The sequence below is a fragment of the Coregonus lavaretus genome (genome assembly GCF_964263955.1).
Source record: "Coregonus lavaretus genome assembly, chromosome: 2".
NCBI lineage: Eukaryota > Metazoa > Chordata > Actinopteri > Salmoniformes > Salmonidae > Coregonus > Coregonus lavaretus.
The window spans coordinates 26771350-26791948 of NC_139989.1; the positions used below are offsets into that span (position 1 = coordinate 26771350).

The following is a 20599-nucleotide window of genomic DNA, read 5'->3' on the forward strand; positions in this document are numbered from 1 at the left end:
TCCGTGTAAAGGAAAGAATGAATGGGGCCATGTATCGTGAGATTTTGAGTGAAAACCTCCTTCCATCAGCAAGGGCATTGAAGATGAAACGTGGCTGGGTCTTTCAGCATGACAATAATCACAAACACACCGCCCGGGCAACGAAGGAGTGGCTTCGTAAGAAGCATTTCATGGTCCTGGAGTGGCCTAGCCAGTCTCCAGATCTCAACCCCATAGAAAATCTTTGGAGGGAGTTGAAAGTCCGTGTTGCCCAGCGACAGCCCCAAAACATCACTGCTCTAGAGGATATCTGCATGGAGGAATGGGCCAAAATACCAGCAACAGTGTGTGAAAACCTTGTGAAGACTTACAGAAAACGTTTGACCTGTGTCATTGCCAACAAAGGGTATATAACAAAGTATTGAGAAACTTTTGTTATTGACCAAATACTTATTTTCCACCATAATTTGCAAATAAATTCATTAAAAATCCTACAATGTGATTATCTGGATTTTCTTTTCTCATTTTGTCTGTCATAGTTGACGTGTACCTATGATGAAAATTACAGGCCTCTCTCATCTTTTTAAGTGGGAGAACTTGCACAATTGGTGGCTGACTAAATACTTTTTTTCCCCACTGTATATTAACACCTGTTGTGACATATATTGCGTTATTTTATGGCTGGTTATTTTATGACAACTACAGAAGAGTGTCAAAACCCACATTTATTCAAATGTGTTCTTTCCCTGGCAATACGTTTTATTTTGTTTGTGGTTATTGTATTGAATTCTTTAAAGTAATTATTTTACACTTTATGACACTGTCAAGAAGCATTATGACCATCTTGTGTCACTTTACTTGGACTAAGAAAATACACTTTATGACACTGTCAAGAAGCATTATGACCATCAGAATCATATCAGCCAGATAGGGCGATCACTTGCCCTTACGTCAGTCATCAGTCAAAAAGAGGGTGTCTTGTCCTGCTCCTGAAATTTGCTCCTGCATTCATCCCAGTCATCAGCAACAGAGCATTGAGGTAGGTGCATGTCTGACATCAATGTGTGCGCAATTACAATGATAATTTAATATGGTCAATTTCAGAAAATGTTATATAACATAAAAATACTGTTGACAAGTAGGCTATGGTGTAATGAAATGTTTTGCCTTGTGTGTTAGCTTTTGTGTGTTTTGACACTCTTATCTAGGTGTCATAACCAGCCATAAAACAGGTCTAAATATATGTGTCATGACAGTGTTATGACCATATTATGACAGGTTTTGACACGTTATGTCAGCTGTTATGACATATTATGACATGGTTATGATAATGTGTTATGACGCTAGCTGTCAAGTAAAGTGTTACCGTAACGCTCCGTGGTTGTAAAGTGTAAAACTATTTATAAGATGCATACTTTCACTTTTTCCGAACTCACTTCAGTCACGCATAAGAGGGAGGCTTGTGCTACCCGGTGCTGGCACATGTGCAGATCAAATACACCTCTGGAACGCCGATTATGCTGTTTGAATGTCCTACTAATTTGAACGATTGCTCAGAAAACCAATCAGTTTAATATTGAATTATTGGTGTGCATGTAAACATACTCATTGAGTGAGTCATTGAAACTGGAAAGCTTTTTTAGGACTATAATTTCCTCCTCATATTGTACAATCTGTGTGTCTCCACACACCTAGGCGTAGGCTATTGATGGAAGGTCGTTTTTACTGATCTCAGATTCTCAGTTTGTCAGTGTCAAAGTAACCTGTCATTTCGATCATTTGTGAGGTATTAAAAAATATTCTGCTAAAGTCTCCAGTCATCTAAAATTATGTAGAATTGCATGAAATGCGTTTATAAAAAGTGAAATTTTTCCATGACCCTAGGCTTAAAAATGTTTTCCCCATGTGTGCAACTTCTGCAAGTGCCTCTACTCTACACTCTAAAAAGTAAAGGTTCCTGGAGGATCCTTTAGGGGTTCTTCAAATTGAAACTGTGGGGGAACCCGTATAAGTTCTTCGAAGAACTCTTTAAAAGGGTTCTTCAAAGAACCCCTTTCAATTGATCCTCAAATAACCTTTTCAATATCCTTTTGGGGTTCATTTTTGAACTACTCCCCCCTCCCCTATTATTATTAGTAGTAGTAGTAGTAGTAGTAATACGCTTAACAATAACAACAATAACACCATATTTTAGTTGTCAGTGTTTATTAGGATTTTAGTGGCAAAGCAGAATAAAAAAAATACAAATATAAGGTCAACTCCCAGCAGAGCCCAAAGTCCAATGGGTATATCCTCTGGCATGTTGATGTTAATGTGTTGATGTTGTCCGTATCCATAGCCAGAATGATTTTGCAGTGCATGGTGATCGAACAGGGTTTCTGTTATATTCATCAGAGGGTGAAGTCTGTGAATCCAAAAAATAGAAATTATACAGATGATTAACAAAACATGCACACGACAGAATTCATACCTTGGCTTTTGTGGTAAATGTGGATGAATAAAACTATTTTCATAATGGTTTTCATACACATACCTTGTCCATAATGTAGAGGCCTATGGGATTTTCGTTGAAGAGGTAAGGGAGGAGGATTGTACATGTGATCTGCATAACATACCAATACCAATTGACATACCTTTGTATGCTACCTCGTCTGTAAACCTGCAGACACAGACACAAAAGTGAGCAGTTCAGTCATCTGCACCCAATACAGCTAGCCTTCAACATATTCTTATAGCATACATATTCTTACCTCTTTGTTGATTGATATCCATTGAATTGTATCCATTTTCTGTTTTAGAAAGATTTGTACAAATATGAAAAGATAGATGGTATCATCATAAAACAATATCAATTTAGATCATACAAGGGACAAACCTTACCTTAAATTGTGGAGATCTTTAAATTTTTCAGTTAAGTGCCTGCACCTGCTGTCCTTTCAAATTCAAATCCAAATGTTTCAGTTGGGCGGTTAGGTTCCTGCAAGAACCCCCACCAACTAATGAGGTTCCTCGATGAACCCCACCTTCTATAGGGTTCTTGGAAGATTTTCAGTGCCAAGAACCCTAAGGTTCTTCAAAGAACTTTGAAGATCTTAGAATAACCCTTGTTGAACCCCTAATTTTTAGAGTGTACTGCTCTATGCCAGCACGCAAAAGTGATGATAATGCATGCAATGCTTTATTAAACAGGTGATTTTTTTTCTCATGCGTTCCGGTAACTCAGAGCCCCCCAGGTGACCCACCTCTCGGCTTCCAAATTTACAAATTAAGCACTGATTCTAACCCCTTTTAAACATTTTGTGTTTGAGCTACAGACTTCTGGGTTGGATTCGTAATTTTTTTCTGCATCCGTTGGTACCAACTATTAGTCTGTGTGATTAATGGGGGCTGAGCTAGAGCTGTGTTTGTGAGACAAGGGCAGATCCCGAAGGGCCCTGGGCCGGGTCTTTTTACAAAAACGTCAGATAAATGAAAAGCCGATTTTTGCAGTGGTTTCGGGACTGATATGGTTAATCACCTACAATGACTGCCAAGCAGGGACGTCACTAGACATTCAGAACATCCGGGGCTCAGCCTTGAAGACCTGGGGCTGACTCCGGGGGAATTAATATTAATATTAATTCAACGGATTGTTGTCAGTAAACCCATGGAATATGGTGTCAATACTTTTTTGGGAAAAACTAACACAACTTTTGCAGATAATATGTACAAACGCAGGCACTAAACCCACTTGAAAATCATGATTTTATCATATTTGTGGTAATAAATCACAGATTCCAAGGTCAATTAGCTACAGGACAATATTTTGACCTAATTAATTACACAAAACAAATACACCCCCTCCAACAACCCTGTAGTAACAACACTTCACAATTTTACACACGTACATACCAGCACACAATCCTTTCTCCAACTAAATATTCACAACGTTTGCGAGTTATATTACACAGTACTAGGATGTTAGTCCATCCATAAAGATTAGAAATTAAACTAAATTAAACTGTAGGTGCAAACCTGTCTATGACTTCACTCTTTCCCAAGCGTGTTAGTATGTACTGTATACTGTATCTTTGTCAATTGTCATGATGCATTCTATCTTGGGTCATTGGGTTCCTAAGCCAGGTATGTAGACATCTTAATGCACTGAAAGACCTCTCAAAGCTGTTAACTGGGATGGTCAGCGCGGACTGTATGATTGCCTTCGGTGATGGGAACATATCAGGGTCTAACAATTTATACACACAGGACATCTTTCTTTTTTTGAGAGGTAATATTTAGCAAGGACTACTTCCTCTGGCTTCAGAGAAATATGCCATGTTTGTCTTGTGTGGGCCTCCCCTGTCTCTATGTTCTCCTGTGTTCTCGCTTTGTCCTGTCTGCTCCCCTCTCTTCCTTGTGGTCTGAAGCTCTGCTTTCCTGGATATCCTATATCATTACAGAGACAGCATAGTGTAGTAATATGGTGTATTCTGAACAGACAAACACACATATAATGGGATGGCTGCCATTTTACGGGTTCCTAACCAACTGTGCTATTTTGTGTGTTTTTTCGCATTGTTTGTAACTTCTTTTGTACATAATGTTTCTGCTACTGTCTCTTATGACTGAAAAGAGCTTCTGGATATCAGAACAGCGATTACTCACCTCGAGCTGGACGAAGATTTTATATTTAATGAGTCCAACGCGAAGGATAAACTGCTTCTCCGAGACCAGGCCCAAATCCCCGTCATTTGCGTGAAAAAAATACGGAAAAACAGGGGGCAGAGATCGGGGTGCCTTGTGAGAATTCGTCGGCAAGTGGTTAACCCGTCTCTACCATCCGTTCTATTGGCCAACGTGCAATAAACTGGATGATCTCCGCTCGAGACTATCCTACCAACAGGACATTAAAAACGGTAATATCTTATGTTTCACTGAGTCGTGGCTGAACGACGACATGGATAATATTCAGTTGGCTGGGTTTTCCGTGCATCGGCAGGACAGAACAGCTACGTCTGGTAAGACGAGGGGTGGAGGTGTGTGTCTATTTGTCAATAACAGCTGGTACGCGATGTCTAATATTAAGGAGGTCTCGAGGTATTGCTCGCCTGAGGTAGAGTACCTAATGATAAACTGTAGATGCTGGCACTCAGGCCGCACTCAACGAGCTGTATAAGGCCATAAGCAAACAAGAAAATGCTCATCCAGAAGCTGCACTCCTAGTGGCCGGGGACTTCAATGCAGGCAAACTTAAATCCTTTTTACCTCATTTCTACCAGTATGTCACTCTAGACCACCTTTACTCCACACACAGAGACGCATACAAAGCTCCCCCTCGCCCTCTATTTAGCAAATTTGACCATAATTATATCTTCCTGATTCCTGCTTACAAGCAAAAACTAAAGCAGGAAGAACCAGTGACTCACTCAATATCGAAGTGGTCAGATGACGTGGATGCTACGCTACAGGACTGTTTTGCTATTGTGAAACAAACAAGAAATAAGACAAAAAAACTGAAAACTTGAGCGTGCATATCTATTCACCCCCCCCCCCCCCCCTTTTGCAGCAATTACAGCTGCAAGTCTCTTGGGGTATGTCTCTATAAGCTTGGCACATCTAGCCACTGGGATTTTTGCCCATTCTTCAAGGCAAAACTGCTCCAGCTCCTTCAAGTTGGATGGGTTCCGCTGGTGTAAAGCAATCTTTAAGTCATACCACAGATTCTCAATTGGATTGAGGTCTGGGCTTTGACTAGGCCATTCCAAGACATTTAAATGTTTCCCCTTAAACCACTCGAGTGTTGCTTTAGCAGTATGCTTAGGGTCATTGTCCTGCTGGAAGGTGAACCTCCATCCCAGTCTCATATCTCTGGAAGACTGAAACAGGTTTCCCTCAAGAATTTCCCTGTATTTAGCGCCATCCATCATTCCTTCAATTCCGACCAGTTTCCCAGTCCCTGCCGATTAAAAACATCCCCACAGCATGATGCTGCCACCCCCATGCTTCACTGTGGGGATGGTGTTCTCGGGGTGATGAGAGGTGTTGGGTTTGCGCCAGACATAGCGTTTTCCTTGATGGCCATAAAGCTCAATTGTAGTCTCATCTGACCAGAGTACCTTCTTCCATATGTTTGGGGAGTCTCCCGCATGCCTTTTGGCGAACACCAAACGTGTTTGCTTATTTTTTTCTTTAAGCAATGGGTTTTTTCTGCCCACTCTTCCGTAAAGCCCAGCTCTGTGGTGTGTATGGCTTAAAATGGTCCTATGGACAGATACTTTAATCTCCGCTGTGGAGCTTTGCAGCTCCTTCAGGGTTTATCTTTGGTCTCTTTGTTGCCTCTCTGATTAATGCCCTCCTTGCCTGTTCCATGTGTTTTGGTGGGCGGCCCTCTCTTGGCACGTTTGTTGTGGTGCCATATTCTTTCAATTTTTTTATAATGGATTTATATAATGGATTCCGTGGGATGTTCAAAGTTTCTGATATTTTTTTATAACCCAACCCTGATCTGTACTTCTCCACAACTTTGTCCCTGACCTGTTTGGAGAGCTCCTTGGTCTTCATGGTGCCGCTTGCTTGGTGGTGCCCCTTGCTTAGTGGTGTTGCAGACTCTGGGGCCTTTCAGAACAGGTGTATATATACTGAGATCATATGACAGCTCATGTGACACTTAGATTGCACACAGTTGGACTTTATTTAACTAATTATGTGACTTCTGAAGGTAATTGGTTGCACCAGATCTTATTTAGGGGCTTCATAGCAAAGGGGGTGAATAGATATACACGCACCACTATTCCGTTATTCATTTTATTAAATCTTTTGAAACAAGTTATTTTTTTCATTTCACTTCACCAATTTGGACTATTTTGTGTATGTCCATTACATGAAATCCAAATAAAAATCTATTTAAATTGCAGGTTGTAATGCAACAAAATAGGAAAAATGCCAAGGGGGATGAATACATTTGCAAGGCACTGTACCTGTGTTCTCTCTCTGTCACTTTAGCAACAAAATCGAAATATGTGCAACCATGTGGCAAAACAGGTTGGCTTAGATTGTTAACATGTAAGCTATATTTCGTCTCCAATGTTTATTGAAAACAAATACATTTGCACAATGACCATTTGTTGTTTCAAATAGATCATTACAGTTGTTGGTTAGCTAGCTAGTGAATTTTAGCCATATTTGCATTGACATGAAATCAGTCAAAACACCTCAAAGCAAGACATGGTATCAATAAGATGATGAAACATGCTGAAATAAGCCACTTATGATTCCCCACGTGGCAGTGTCATTCTTGCTAGCAATCTGGCCATCCAGAATCACAACAGGCTGACTTATGCCCCATGGAAGCGCGCACATAGTTTTCGTGACGTTGTCAGCCAACCCATCTATGTAGCTAGATGCTAAATAATTGTATTGTAAACACACACACAATCTATTCACTTACTCTTGCAAATACAACAACCATCTCTGTTTTCTGAGCTGCATCTTCAATTCCGTATGTCCATATTCTATAAATTGGAAAAAATGTTAACTCAGCTATCCAGCTTAGTTTTTTCAACAGATAGCTAGCTAATTGTGCTGACGTTACCAAAAGAAGCTAACGTCATGTTAGCCATGTTAGCTAGCTATCTTTATTACTAATTTTTAGCATATTTGGACAGTACTTGATTAGACAGTAATTGCTTAGCTAGTGATACTTTGTCGGGTGGTGAACAGAGCGCCAGCAGTTGGATTCAGTGTCCAGGTAGCTAATCAATAACTGTACTGTCAAAACACTGCTCATAACATTTGCTGGGTTGCTAATGAAGCAGAACTGCTAGCTAGACTGGGTAATCACTCACATTAGTGAGTGAGTGAGTGAGTGAGTGAGTGAGTGAGTGAGTGAGTGAGTGAGTGAGTGAGTGAGTGAGTGAGTGAGTGAGTGAGTGAGTGAGTGAGTGAGTGAGTGAGTGAGTGAGTGAGTTAGCTTAACGGTATCTGTCAGTGCAGCTTTTGAGTCAACATGTTGAAATGTAAGTTACTCGAATCTGGCTTACTGTGAGGTCAATAACTCTGAATAACATCATCAAGGGCTAACAAAATGTGCTATAGTAATAGCAAGCTAACAAAGTTTACCTCCTTCTCATCTTTGCACCACAGATAGAACAATGAGACAGATATTTCACTGGATATTTCACACAGATATTTTTTTGTTATATGAAGCATCGCTTGGCGTTTCCACTCACTACCAAATATGGTAGTGAGAGGAAGCCCATTGCCGGGCATTGGGAGAAGATGGAACGAGATGGATTTTGGCCGACATTCTGCAAATGTTCTCATCAATGAAACATTTGATCTCAATACAGTTTTCTGTTCCCAAAACTACAATCTGTTATGAACAGAGTGGACGAAGGTTTGTAGATATCACCTTTTGCAAAAGTTTTTAAAAATTGCGTTGTTTAGAAGGAGTGCAAAGGTGAATTAAGTTATTGCAAAGTATTCATTGCAGTGTGTAATGCAGTGTAGCCTAACTTGTTTTACACCATCCCAGTAGGGCAAAAGACTTGGGGCTGAGACAAAATCATTCGGGGCTAAAGCCCCGAAAGCCTGGGTCTGGTGACGTCAATACTGCCAAGGTAGAGAAAATTGATCAATGAGACTACCTAAACAATCTAAATGAGAACAACCATCTCAGTAACGGGTGCAATAAATCCAACTACTAACAGATTTGATTAGTTTACAAAAATGTATGTTATTTATCTACTTTGGTTTAGATACAAGCATCATGAAACCTATAACACAGTAAATTAATTTGACTTTGTGAAAATCAGTTTTTGGGACCTAATTTGCTTACCACTGTCCATTTCTTCCTTCACAGACTCCAAGAAATGATGACCTCTTCCTGAATATTTGGTCATATGCTTAATTTTGTGTATGGTTTTCTAGAAACAAGGGGTAGCTCAACTAACCCTTTGGCACAACTTACCCAACTCTCCCCTACAGTAAATGGTGAGGAGACAGCCAGAGAGAGAGAGAGACGAAGAGAAAGGGTGAGAGAGAGGCAGAGGTGAGGGGAAGAGAAAAAGAGAGGGAGAGAGTGAAAGAGAGAGAGAAATGGAGACAGAGAGAGTAAGACAGTGGGGGAGAGACAGAACGAAAGAGAGAGGAGGGAGACAGAGAGGAGGAGAGAGAAAGAGCGGGGCAGGAAATGACGGATAGCCCAGGTGTCACCCAGGGGGCAAACAGTGACTGAAAGGTGAGACCTGCTGGGTAAACAGCCTATAGTCACCTGGCCTGAACCCCAGTCCTCCTTCACCCACACACACACACACACACACAGACACACACACACACACACTAACACACACACACACGTACCGGAGTATAGCGCCACAGGTCTCACAACATGTGCACAATAAAGCATGAAGTATAGCATGAGTTTGACAAAAGTCACACAATATTGACTCAAACATCAGTATGGTAGATTTAGCAGCAAGAGCTATGTATGATTCTAATGGTTAGCCCAGACTGCCACCTAGTGAGGGGACTGTGAATGAACTCGGCAGTCTATACCAGGACCAAGCTCCGCTCTTTGGGGGATCGGCTTTCAGCTCGACTGCCCCCAGCCTCTGGAATGCTCTCCCGGACCACCTGAAGGCACCATAGACTCTGGGCTCCCTTAAAACGGGCCTAAAGACTTTTCTCTTTAGGAAGGCTTTTTGTTGATAGCTGTGTGATTTGGTGTCCTTGTCCCTTGTAGCGTCAGCTGTGTTCTTTGTGTCAGTTGCCTGTCTAGTTGGGTCCATTTTTTTTATTTTATTTTATTTTATTGTATGCACTTTGAGATTATTCTGTATAATGAACAGCGCTTTACAAATGTAATAAGTTATTATTATATATAAAAACAATCTCCTCTCTATATTGCACATTACATTTTACATTTTAGTCATTTAGCAGACACTGTTATCCAGAGTGACTTACAGTTTAGTGAGTGCATACATTTTCATACTGGCCCCCAGTGGGAATCGAACCCACAACCCTGGCGTTGCAAACGCCATGCTCTACCAACTGAGCTACACAAGGCTACACGCACATTAGTCATGACATTTTAAAAAATACCACCTGAAAATGATATTTCGTTTTTAATGGTAATGTATGTTTGGCATTAGAATATAAATGCAGGCTAGCTATTTGGTCGATTGAAAACACCAGGCTACATCCTTCCATTGGCCTTAATTACAGTGCTATTATAGTGGTATATACAGTACTGTATGTACTAATGTGGTATATATATGGTATAGATGTACTAATGTTGTATAAGGTTGTCTTTGTTGCTATGGAAAAATCCTGCTTGGGTTCGACGTCCCGCAACAGCAGCTAATAAATCTTTAGTGTCTGAGAGGCTTGCGTGCAGATTTATATTATTCTGAGTGTATTATCCACACAATAACATTAAAGCTGTAATCCTAGCCTCTAGCGTTTCCTTCATTTGTTGTAATTACATGTTTGTCAGGTGAGGATGTATCCTGGCGCTAACAAAGCTGGCGTGAAGTGAGCCATTGATTCTTCATATCGTCATCTCTCTCTTTAATAGCTAACAAGATGTTGCTCAATACACCAGGCCCTGTAGTTTTTTCTCCTATTAGGTTACCTCCCAAATGGCACCCTATTCCCTATGTAGTGCACTACTTCTGACCAGGGCCCATAAGGCTCTGGTCAAAAGTAGTGCATGTAGGTAGGGATTAGCATGCCATTTGGGGTGTAGCCTTATTGTGCCTTTCGCTCCCAAACTGACTTTCTCTTAATCAATGATATATGGTTCAGGCTCTTACCCCTTCCACCAAACCTAATAAAGCCACTGTTTTCTTTACATGGAACATTTACAAAATAAAACAAGAAAATCAACTTCTACTTCAGGTGGCGGTGGCCCACTTCCAAAGACAACAGAGTTTCTACAACTCTTCTCTCTGAACAGTGTATTTATTGTATTGATATTGGGAGGCAATACTTAGGGATAGTATAAAGATCCATCATATAGTACAGTATATAGACCCTCTGTCATATTAGTTGGTTCATGTTGTTTTAACCCATATGTGAGTTACTAATATTGTATGTGCTGATAATGTAGCTTTCACCTCCATTTTAGGTTAGAAACCCTGTCTTGACCAAGACATATTGAATGTATACAAGACATTAACAATAAATGATCAGAACAACACAATGATTAAGAGGAACAGACAGTGGTCTGTAGTTGTGACTGAGCTCAATCAAATCCTGTTTCTCCCTCCAGACAAAGTGACTGTGACTGACTTCTTTGCCTCTCAGGTGTGAAATAACATAATGAAGGAGTCTGTGAGGAGCATGTTTAAGGTGCTGCTCTGTGTGCAGTAGACTACTCTGCTCAGATACAGACAGACAGACTTCTCTTTCTATCTCTCTCTCTCTCTCTCTCTCTCCATCTCTCTCTCTCTAGTCTAGTGCACTGTGTCTATGTGAGACCTGCTTCGCTTTGAATTCCTCTTGCTGGCACTCACGATTGTCAATTTCATGGTTGATTAATTGTCATTACTGGGTGAGAGACAAAAAAGGAGAAATGCATTTCTGGATTAAAATGGGGAGGAGCGAGACCTTCCCTGAAGAGTGAGGTTTAGAAAGAGAAACATTCATTCAAAGGTTTTCCTTGGGTTGTTGTTGTTGCCCTTATTCTAGTCAGAGAGCCGATTTGTTACAGTTTATATATTTTTTTATGTTGTGGAAATTGTGAGTGAGATGAAGTTAATTCAAGTCATCATTCTCTACTTAGCAGTAAAGTGAGTAAGGGCTGGGCGGTAAACCATATTTTACCTTTTGTTTGTTAAATGTAATATAAATGTAATAACTGAGTGATGAAACTCGAAAAATGATGTCAATCGCCCTTTTCTACCACCAGTAAGAGACTGCTAACAGTTGAGAACTGCTATTTTGCTAGCAAGAGCTTTGGCTGCGCACATGTACTATTTTCTGCCATGAATAGTGCATGTGAAGCAATGCTGGTGCCAAAAGTACCCTAGAAATCGGCACAAGGCCGAAGTAAGAACTGCCATTGAAAATACTTAGTCATACATTTTAGCCATGTAGCAGATGCTCTCATCCAGAGTGACTTACAGAAGCAAATAGGGTTAAGTGCCTTGCTCAAGGACACATCAACACATCTTTCACCTAGTTGGCTCAGGGATTCAAACAAGCAACCTTTCAGTTACTGGCTCAACACTCTTAACCGCTAGGCTACCTGCCTAGAGGAAAAAAATAGAAAAGAGAAATCATAAAAAGAGGCATACAAAGACAAAACAAATGTGGTAGTGTGGAAATGATAACAAATGAGTGAAGGAAATGCATAAATTGATGAAAATGCTGAAAAGGTTTGATTGAACAGTATAAAACAATCAGAATGTATGTGTTGCCATAGGGTCATGCGCTACTCGTGAAGCATATTTATAACTTTTTTTATTTAAAAAAACATAAAATACTGTCAAATACTGTCATACCGTCATAAATTGGAAGAATATTGTGATATGATATTTTGGCCATATCATCCAGCCCTAAAGTGAGTGAAGCTTATCACGCCTTGCATTGTGTATTGATGGTAATAATACAGGTTAATGGCACTTAGCCCAAGGCAACAAATTATTACACTATTACAAATAATCAAAGCTTCAAAAGTATATACAGTGCCTTCAGAAATTATTCAGACCCCTTTACTTTTTTCATATTTTGTTACGTTACAGCCTTATTCTAAAATGGATTAAATAGTTTTTTCCTCATCAATCTACACACAATACCCCATAATGACAAAACAAAAACAGGTTTTTATACATTTTCGCTAAAAGAACGGAAATATCACATTAACATAAGTATTCAGACCCTTTACTCAGTACTTTGTTTAAGCACCTTTGGCAGCGATTACAGCATCGAGTCTTCTTGAGTATGACGCTACAAGCTTGGCAAACCTGTATTTGGGGAGTTCTCCCATTCTTCTCTGCAGATCCTCTCAAGCTCTGTCAGGTTGGATGGGGAGCTATTTTCAGGTCTGTCCAGAGATGTTCGATCAGGTTCAAGTCCAGGGCTCTGGCTGGGCCACTCAAGGACATTCAGAGACTTGTCTGAAGCCACTCCTGCTTTGTCTTGGCTGTGTGCTTAGGGTCATTGTCCTGTTGAAAGGTGAACCTTCGCCCCAGTCTGAGGTCCTGAGTGCTCTGGAGCAGGTTTTCATCAAGGATCTCTCTGTACTTTGCTCCGTTCATCTTTGCCTCGATCCTGACTAGTCTCCCAGTCCCTGCCGTTGAAAAACCTCCCCACAGCATGATGCTGCCACCAGCATGCTTCACCGTAGGGATGGTGCTAGGTTTCCTCCAGATGTGACACTTGGCATTTAGGCCAAAGAGTTCAATCATGATTTTATCAGACCAGAGAATCTTGTTTCTCATGGTCTGAGAGTCTTTAGGTGACTTTTGGCTAACTCCAAGTGGGTGGTCATGTGCCTTTTACAGAGGAGTTGCTTCCGTCTGGCCACTCTACCATAAAGGCCTCATTGGTGGAGTGCTGCAGAGATGGTTGTCCTTCTGGAAGTTTCTCCAATCTCCACAGAGGAACTCTGGAGCTCTGTCAGAGTGACCATCAGGTTCTTGGTCACCTCCCTGACCAATGCCCTTCTTCCAGTTTGGAAGAGTCTTGGGGGTTCCAAACATCTTCCATTTAAGAATTATGGAGGCCACTGTGTTCTTGGGGACTTTCAATGCTGCAGAAATGTTTTGCTACCTGTGCCTCGACACAATCCTGTCTCAGAGCTCTACGGACAATTCCTTCAACCTCATGGCTTGGTTTTTGCTCTGACATGCACTGTCAACTGTGGGACCTTACATAGACAGGTGTGTGCCTTTCCAAATCATGTCCAATGAATTGAATTTACCACAGGTGGACTCCAATCTAGTTGTAGAAACATCTCAATGATGATCAATGGAAACAGGATGCACCTGAGATAAATGTTCGAGTCTCATAGCAAAGGGGCTGAATACTTATGTAAATAATGTATTTCTGTTTTTTATTTATAATACATTTGCACAAAAATTATTTCATCAGTTTTAGAATAAGGCTGTAACGTAACAAAATGTGGAAAAAGTCAAGGGGTCTGAATACTTTCCGAAGGAACTGTATAGAGAGAGCAGTGGAGGCTGCTGAGGGGAGGACGGCTCACAATAATGTCTGGAACGGAGCGAATGGAATGGCATCAAACACATGGAAACCATGTGTTTGTTGTATTTAAAACCATTCCACCTATTCCACTCCAGCCATTATCACGAGCCCGTCCTCCCCAATTAAGGATTAAGGTGCCACCAACCTTCTGTGATAGAGAGGTTAGTGGGAGATAAATTACAGTCATTCTTTTTTCTTCTCCTCCCTCTTTGTTGAATGACATTGATATGAGTTTGTCTGTCTTGGTTGTTGAGGAAACAAGTCAATCCTGTTCTTAAAGTATTTCTAAAGTATTATAATCAATCTACTGTATGTATTATTATTACACAAGGTGATTTCATTGTCAAGGCACAGTCACTGTTGTCAAGCCAATGCTAAGGATCTTATACGGTCTAATACCAAAACAACTGCATTAGTGCCAGCTGCACCTGCGATATTACATTGAATGTGGAGAGGTGACACAAAGGTCACAAAGTAACAGCACGCTTCAGGCTTTAGATTTTTCTTTAGCACCGTTTGGATTACTTGTAAGGACAACTTGATTAAGGGAACATTGTCTCTATGACAGAATGCCAAAAGGATTATGATTTACTAAATGGATGGTATATTATTTATTGAAAGACACTGCATGTTGATGATCTATTCAGGAGGGTGGTTTTTTTCCTTACAAGGGGAATAATTTGAAATGACAAAGAACCAAAAGACCCCTTAGATAGATACATGTCCGCAGGGTTGTATTGTGAAGTTAATATAAAACCAGGTTTGGGATCAATTTCTGAATTTAATTCCATTCAAACAATGAATTTGAATTGAATTTGAATGGGCCACACCCCACAGGAAGCAGAATTTGAATTGAATTTGAATTGAAGGTAGTAGAATTTAATTCAAACCAATTCAATTGAGAATTGAAACTTAAAATGTTCAATCATTTGACAAATCTTTTATCCAAAGGATATGCCACCTATTAATGCAAAGAATACAAACACTATACTATTTCAAATATTAGTTTGATTATAACTCAAACATGTCAAACAGTATTTTTCTTTGTCATGAGATGGGTCGTTCCACGAAATAAGTGCCTTTGATATTTTAAGTAGAAATTGTGCCCCAATACTGAATTAAAAAATCATGTTATAGAAAATGAAGTGCCCTTTAATATAGACCTTGTGGAGAATTCAATCAATCAGATTTTCAATATGAATAAAGACTTGCTAAAGTGTGAAAATTCAGCATTTTGACATATAGGAATATTTTACCCACTTAAAGATGGAATCCACAGTAGTGGGAAACAGCGCCACTGTCCGCCCCACGGTCGTTGTTGTTGACAAGCAGAGGTGAGGAGCGCTGGGGGAGCGTCGCACAGTACACATGCTGCTGTTCTATCGTGCGTGCAATGACGTACGAGGGAAAAAACATATTTGTTGTTGTAATATCACAAACAGACGTTGCAAATTCACTATTAAGGATTCCATCTTTAACCCCAAAATTGTGATTCATTTACCTCTGTCCCTCATTTTAAAGTCAACCCTGTTACATTAACTGAACTCTCAATTTAATATGGTGAAACTATTCCTTTTAAAATATTATTTTTTCCAAAATAAACATTGAACATCTAATAGTCAAATCATATTGTAAAAGCAGGTGAGCTGGTTCTACTATTTTTGGCAATTTTGTGGTGGAAAACTGAGCAGGTCCCTGTTTCCCATAGATAGGCAGGCTAGAAATGATTTAATTTCCTTTTTTTTAAAGCTTGCATTCAATTAACTGCCTCTTCACTGTTGCACACAACACTAACAAGCATATTCAACACATCCCTTATTCAGAGTGCTCTCATGTTCTGTTTCCAAGCCTGGTACAATCAACTATTCATCTTAAACTGAAAACAACTACACAAAATAGTAAAGCTGGCAAGCAAAATCAGTGGGGTTAGTCTTCTGAACATGGAAGCACTGTTCTTGGAGAGAGTGGCTCAGACGAGGGCAAGAATTTAATCTGATTTTGCTTACCCCATGAACTGTATCCACATTTGTTGTTTTTGTTGTTGTAATTCTGCTTGCGATTTACATTGTTGTATGTATTTATATATTTATGCACTACTATTATACTATATGTGGTGATGCTGTGGAGCTGAGTTTGAAATGAGATTATTATTTGATCTAATGCATTTTGGGTAATGTATTTTTTCTGATTTAAAAACATTAAGGGAATTATGAATTTTTAGACAACCAACAACATGATCTTAGAATATTTCAACACCACTGTTAATATTTAAAATTGAGTTTTATAAATGAAATGTTTCAACCTTATGATAGGGTATTGGTAACCATACATGATGTCAAAATAAACATTACTATGATGATTGAAATTCACTGACTTAAATTATATTTCCTTTAATTCAAATTCAATTCAAATTTGCTTCCTGTAGAGCCAATTCAAATTCAAGAATTTAATTGGAATTAAAGAGCAATCCACAACTCAAATCAAATCCAATTTGTAGACTTACGAGACCTTCCCAACGATGCAGAGTTACAAAATAATGTATGCGTGTTTGTGTGTTTGTGTTGTGTCGGTATGCATGTGTGTGTGTGTGTGTGTGTGTGTGTGTGTGTGTGTGTGTGTGTGTGTGTGTGTGTGTGTGTGTGTGTGTGTGTGTGTGTGTGTGTGTGTGTGTGTGTGTGTGTGTGTGTGTGTGTGTGTGTGTTTGTGGGTTTTGTGTGAGAGTGTCAGTGTAGTGTGTGTGTGAGTGAGTGTTTATATAGTTTGTATATTTAGTCTTGTGAATGTGCATAGTCAGTGCAATATTGGGTCCGTGCAAATATACATTTTCTTCTAAATGACTAAAATGTCAAATGTAAATGTTTTACATACAGATCTCATATTACTGTATAGAATATATATTTATTTTTTAAATTTTAAATATTTATGTCAAAAATGTATCATTTGTACATTTCTTTATTAAAAATGTAGATATTTGTTACATTTGACTGTGCAAAACCTACCAGTACTACTTATTATCTGAGAGTGAGGCAGATACAGTGAGGGAAAAAAGTATTTGATCCCCTGCTGATTTTGTACGTTTGCCCACTGACAAAGAAATGATCAGTCTATAATTTTAATGGTAGGTTTATTTGAACAGTAAGAGACAGAATAACAACAAAAACCTTCAGAAAAACGCATGTCAAAAATGTTATAAATCGATTTGCATTTTAATGAGGGAAATAAGTATTTGACCCCCTCTCAATCAGAAAGATTTCTGGCTCCCATGTGTCTTTTATACAGGTAACGAGCTGAGATTAGGAGCACACTCTTAAAGAGAGTGCTCCAAATCTCAGTTTGTTACCTGTATAAAAGACACCTGTCCACAGAAGCAATCAAACAATCAGATTCCAAACTCTCCACCATGGCCAAGACCAAAGAGCTCTCCAAGGATGTCAGGGACAAGATTGTAGACCTACACAAGGCTGGAATGGGCTACAAGACCATCGCCAAGCAGCTTGGTGAGAAGGTGACAACAGTTGGTGCGATTATTCGCAAATGGAAGAAACACAAAATAACTGTCAATCTTCCTCGGCCTGGGGCTCCATGCAAGATCTCACCTCGTGGAGTTGCAATGATCATGAGAACAGTGAGGAATCAGCCCAGAACTACACGGGAGGATCTTGTCAATGATCTCAAGGAAGCTGGGACCATAGTCACCAAGAAAACAATTGGTAACACACTACGCCGTGAAGGACTGAAATCCTGCAGCGCCCGCAAGGTCCCCCTGCTCAAGAAAGCACATATACAGGCCCGTCTGAAGTTTGCCAATGAACATCTGAATGATTCAGAGGAGAACTGGGTGAAAGTGTTGTGGTCAGATAAGACCAAAATCGAGCTCTTTGGCATCAACTCAACTCGCCGCGTTTGGAGGAGGAGGAATGCAGCTTATGACCCCAAGAACACCATCCCCACCGTCAAACATGGAGGTGGAAACATTATGCTTTGGGGGTGTTTTTCTTTTAAGGGGACAGGACAACTTCACCGCATCAAAGGGACAATGGACAGGCCATATACCGTCAAATCTTGGGTGAGAACCTCCTTCCCTCAGCCAGGGCATTGAAAATGGGTCGTGGATGGGTATTCCAGCATAACAATGACCCAAAACACACGGCCAAGGCAACAAAGGAGTGGCTCAAGAAGAAGCACATTAAGGTCCTGGAGTGGACTAGCCAGTCTCCAGACCTTAATCCCATAGAAAATCTGTGGAGGGAGCTGAAGGTTCGAGTTGCCAAACGTCAGCCTCGAAAACTTAATGACTTGGATAAGATCTGCAAAGAGGAGTGGGACAAAATCCCTCCTGAGATGTGTGCAAACCTGGTGGCCAACTACAAGAAATGTCTGACCTCTGTGATTGCCAACAAGGGTTTTGCCACCAAGTACTAAGTCATGTTTTGCAGAGGGGTCAAATACTTATTTCCCTCATTAAAATGCAAAAATCAATTTATAACATTTTTTACATGTGTTTTTCTGGATTTTTTTGTTGTGATTCTGTCTCTCACTGTTCAAATAAACCTACCATTAAAATTATAGACTGATCATGTCTTTGTCAGTGGGCAAACGTACAAAATCAGCAGGGGATCAAATACTTTTTTCCCTTACTGTATATAGCATTACAAAAACATGATTATTTGTCTCTCTGAAATTAAACCATCAAGTTATAGATTTAAACTAAAACATGTCTGCCATGATTAGATAGTGGGAAAAAAACACCAATCTCTTTCAGAATTTCTTTAAACAATAAAAGCTAATTTACTAACATTTCTGAAAATGGATGTATAGCGTTTTGGAATGAAACTTTACATTTCATCCTGTTGGGCAGCAAAGGTCAGGGAACACAGGCTTAGAGGCCTATTTAATCAAATATTGGTATGTGTCTCATATGTAGTGCTGTGCACTATAAAGGGAATAAGGTGCTATTTGGGACGAAGACTAGCCTACGCTTTATTTGGCGTAGGCTACGGCCACATAGCTTGATTGAACAGGACTTTGAATACATTTTCGTTTTCCAATCTAGAACTTAGATTTTTACTCAGCACTCTATCCTGTAATTGTTCGATTGTAAGGGGATCAGGGGGATAGTGAAAATGTACTCCGCTACTTCAGAAATTCAGGATAATAGACCATCTGTCTAGATGAGCAGTGGAGTCAGAGTTAAATTAGTTGAGGAAAGTCTTACTTACAGTAATATGGGCATTCAGACTGATAGCTAACTATTATTGTCACATCTACTCCCGCTCCCCCTTTCCGGTGCTCAAGGTCACCAGTTCACTCATCATTACGCACACCTGCCACCATCATTACGTGCACCTGCGCTTAATTATGGGACGCACCTGGACTCCATCAAGTCATATCTGTCACTCCCTCAGGTTCATTCCCCAGTCAGCATTGATGTTATGTTTCTCATGTCCAGACCCTGTTCTTGTTTTGTTTCATGTTTATTTATTATTCAATCCACACCCTGTACTTGCTTCTCATCTCCAAGCGTCTGTCGTTACAATTATGACAGTTGGATTTTCGTTTCTAGCCTGTATAACATGTCTAAGTCTGTACTGTAAGTCTTATTACTGTATATAGTGTGAATGATTACATCTTCCTGTCGCAGCCCTGGCCCTCTGTGTCCCAACCAGGCTAAGGACTTAATTGAGCGCCTCCTAGCGGTGGATCCTTCATCTTGCCTCACCGCCACCCAGGCCCTCCGCCACCCCTGGGTGGTCACCAATGGCAGCAAGCTCCTCCTCCATGACCAACCTGCACCGCTCCATCTCCCAGAACCTCCGGCGGAGGGCGTCTCGGGCCTCAGTCCCCTCCTCGTCCTCCCGATGCCCCAGCAGCATGGGCTCCGGGGCTAGCCACAGTCGATTTCAATCTACGCACCAGTGGGAGAGAGAGCTTCTGGAGAGGAACCAGACCCAGAGACCCACCACCCAGAACCAGAGACAACAGCCAGGGAATCAGGACAGTCTCTGAAGCCCACCTCCCAGCCCCAGAAGCCCCCTGAGCAGGTTCAACCAGCGGGCTCCCCCTCCCCCACCAACACCACCCAGCCAGGGCCGCTCTGCCAAAGACCCAGTCAGAGTAACATCAGCAGCACAACAGCTGTTCAGGCTAAGTCTTCTGTCTTACTGCTGCAGACATCAGAGCGTCTCCATCCCCAGTCTGAATCATAGGCTTTCTCAAAAATGCCACCCTATTCCCTATTAAGTGCACTACTTTTGACCAGAGGTGGTGCCATTTGGGATGCAGACACAGTCTCCAGTTGTGTCTGTGAGTCAGGCTGAGGCCTTATCCTGTTCTGTCGCTGCTACTCTGTCTTAGTTACAGACCCATGCTTAGCTAGTAAACTCTGATCCTTCTATGGCTCACTCAACACCTGCTTGCTCACAAACACACC

At 40.6% G+C, this 20599-nt stretch overlaps 1 pseudogene across 1 annotated transcript in view; it reads left to right on the forward strand.

The window, feature by feature from the left end:
• Positions 1-20375, forward strand: part of LOC311138626 (serine/threonine-protein kinase H1-like) — a 67066-nt pseudogene extending 46691 nt beyond the window's left edge. Inside the window, exon 6 of the transcript in view lies at positions 19811-20375. The product of the transcript in view is annotated as a serine/threonine-protein kinase H1-like (transcript). The remainder of the gene's footprint in view (positions 1-19810) is intronic.
• The last annotated feature ends 224 nt before the right edge of the window (positions 20376-20599 follow it).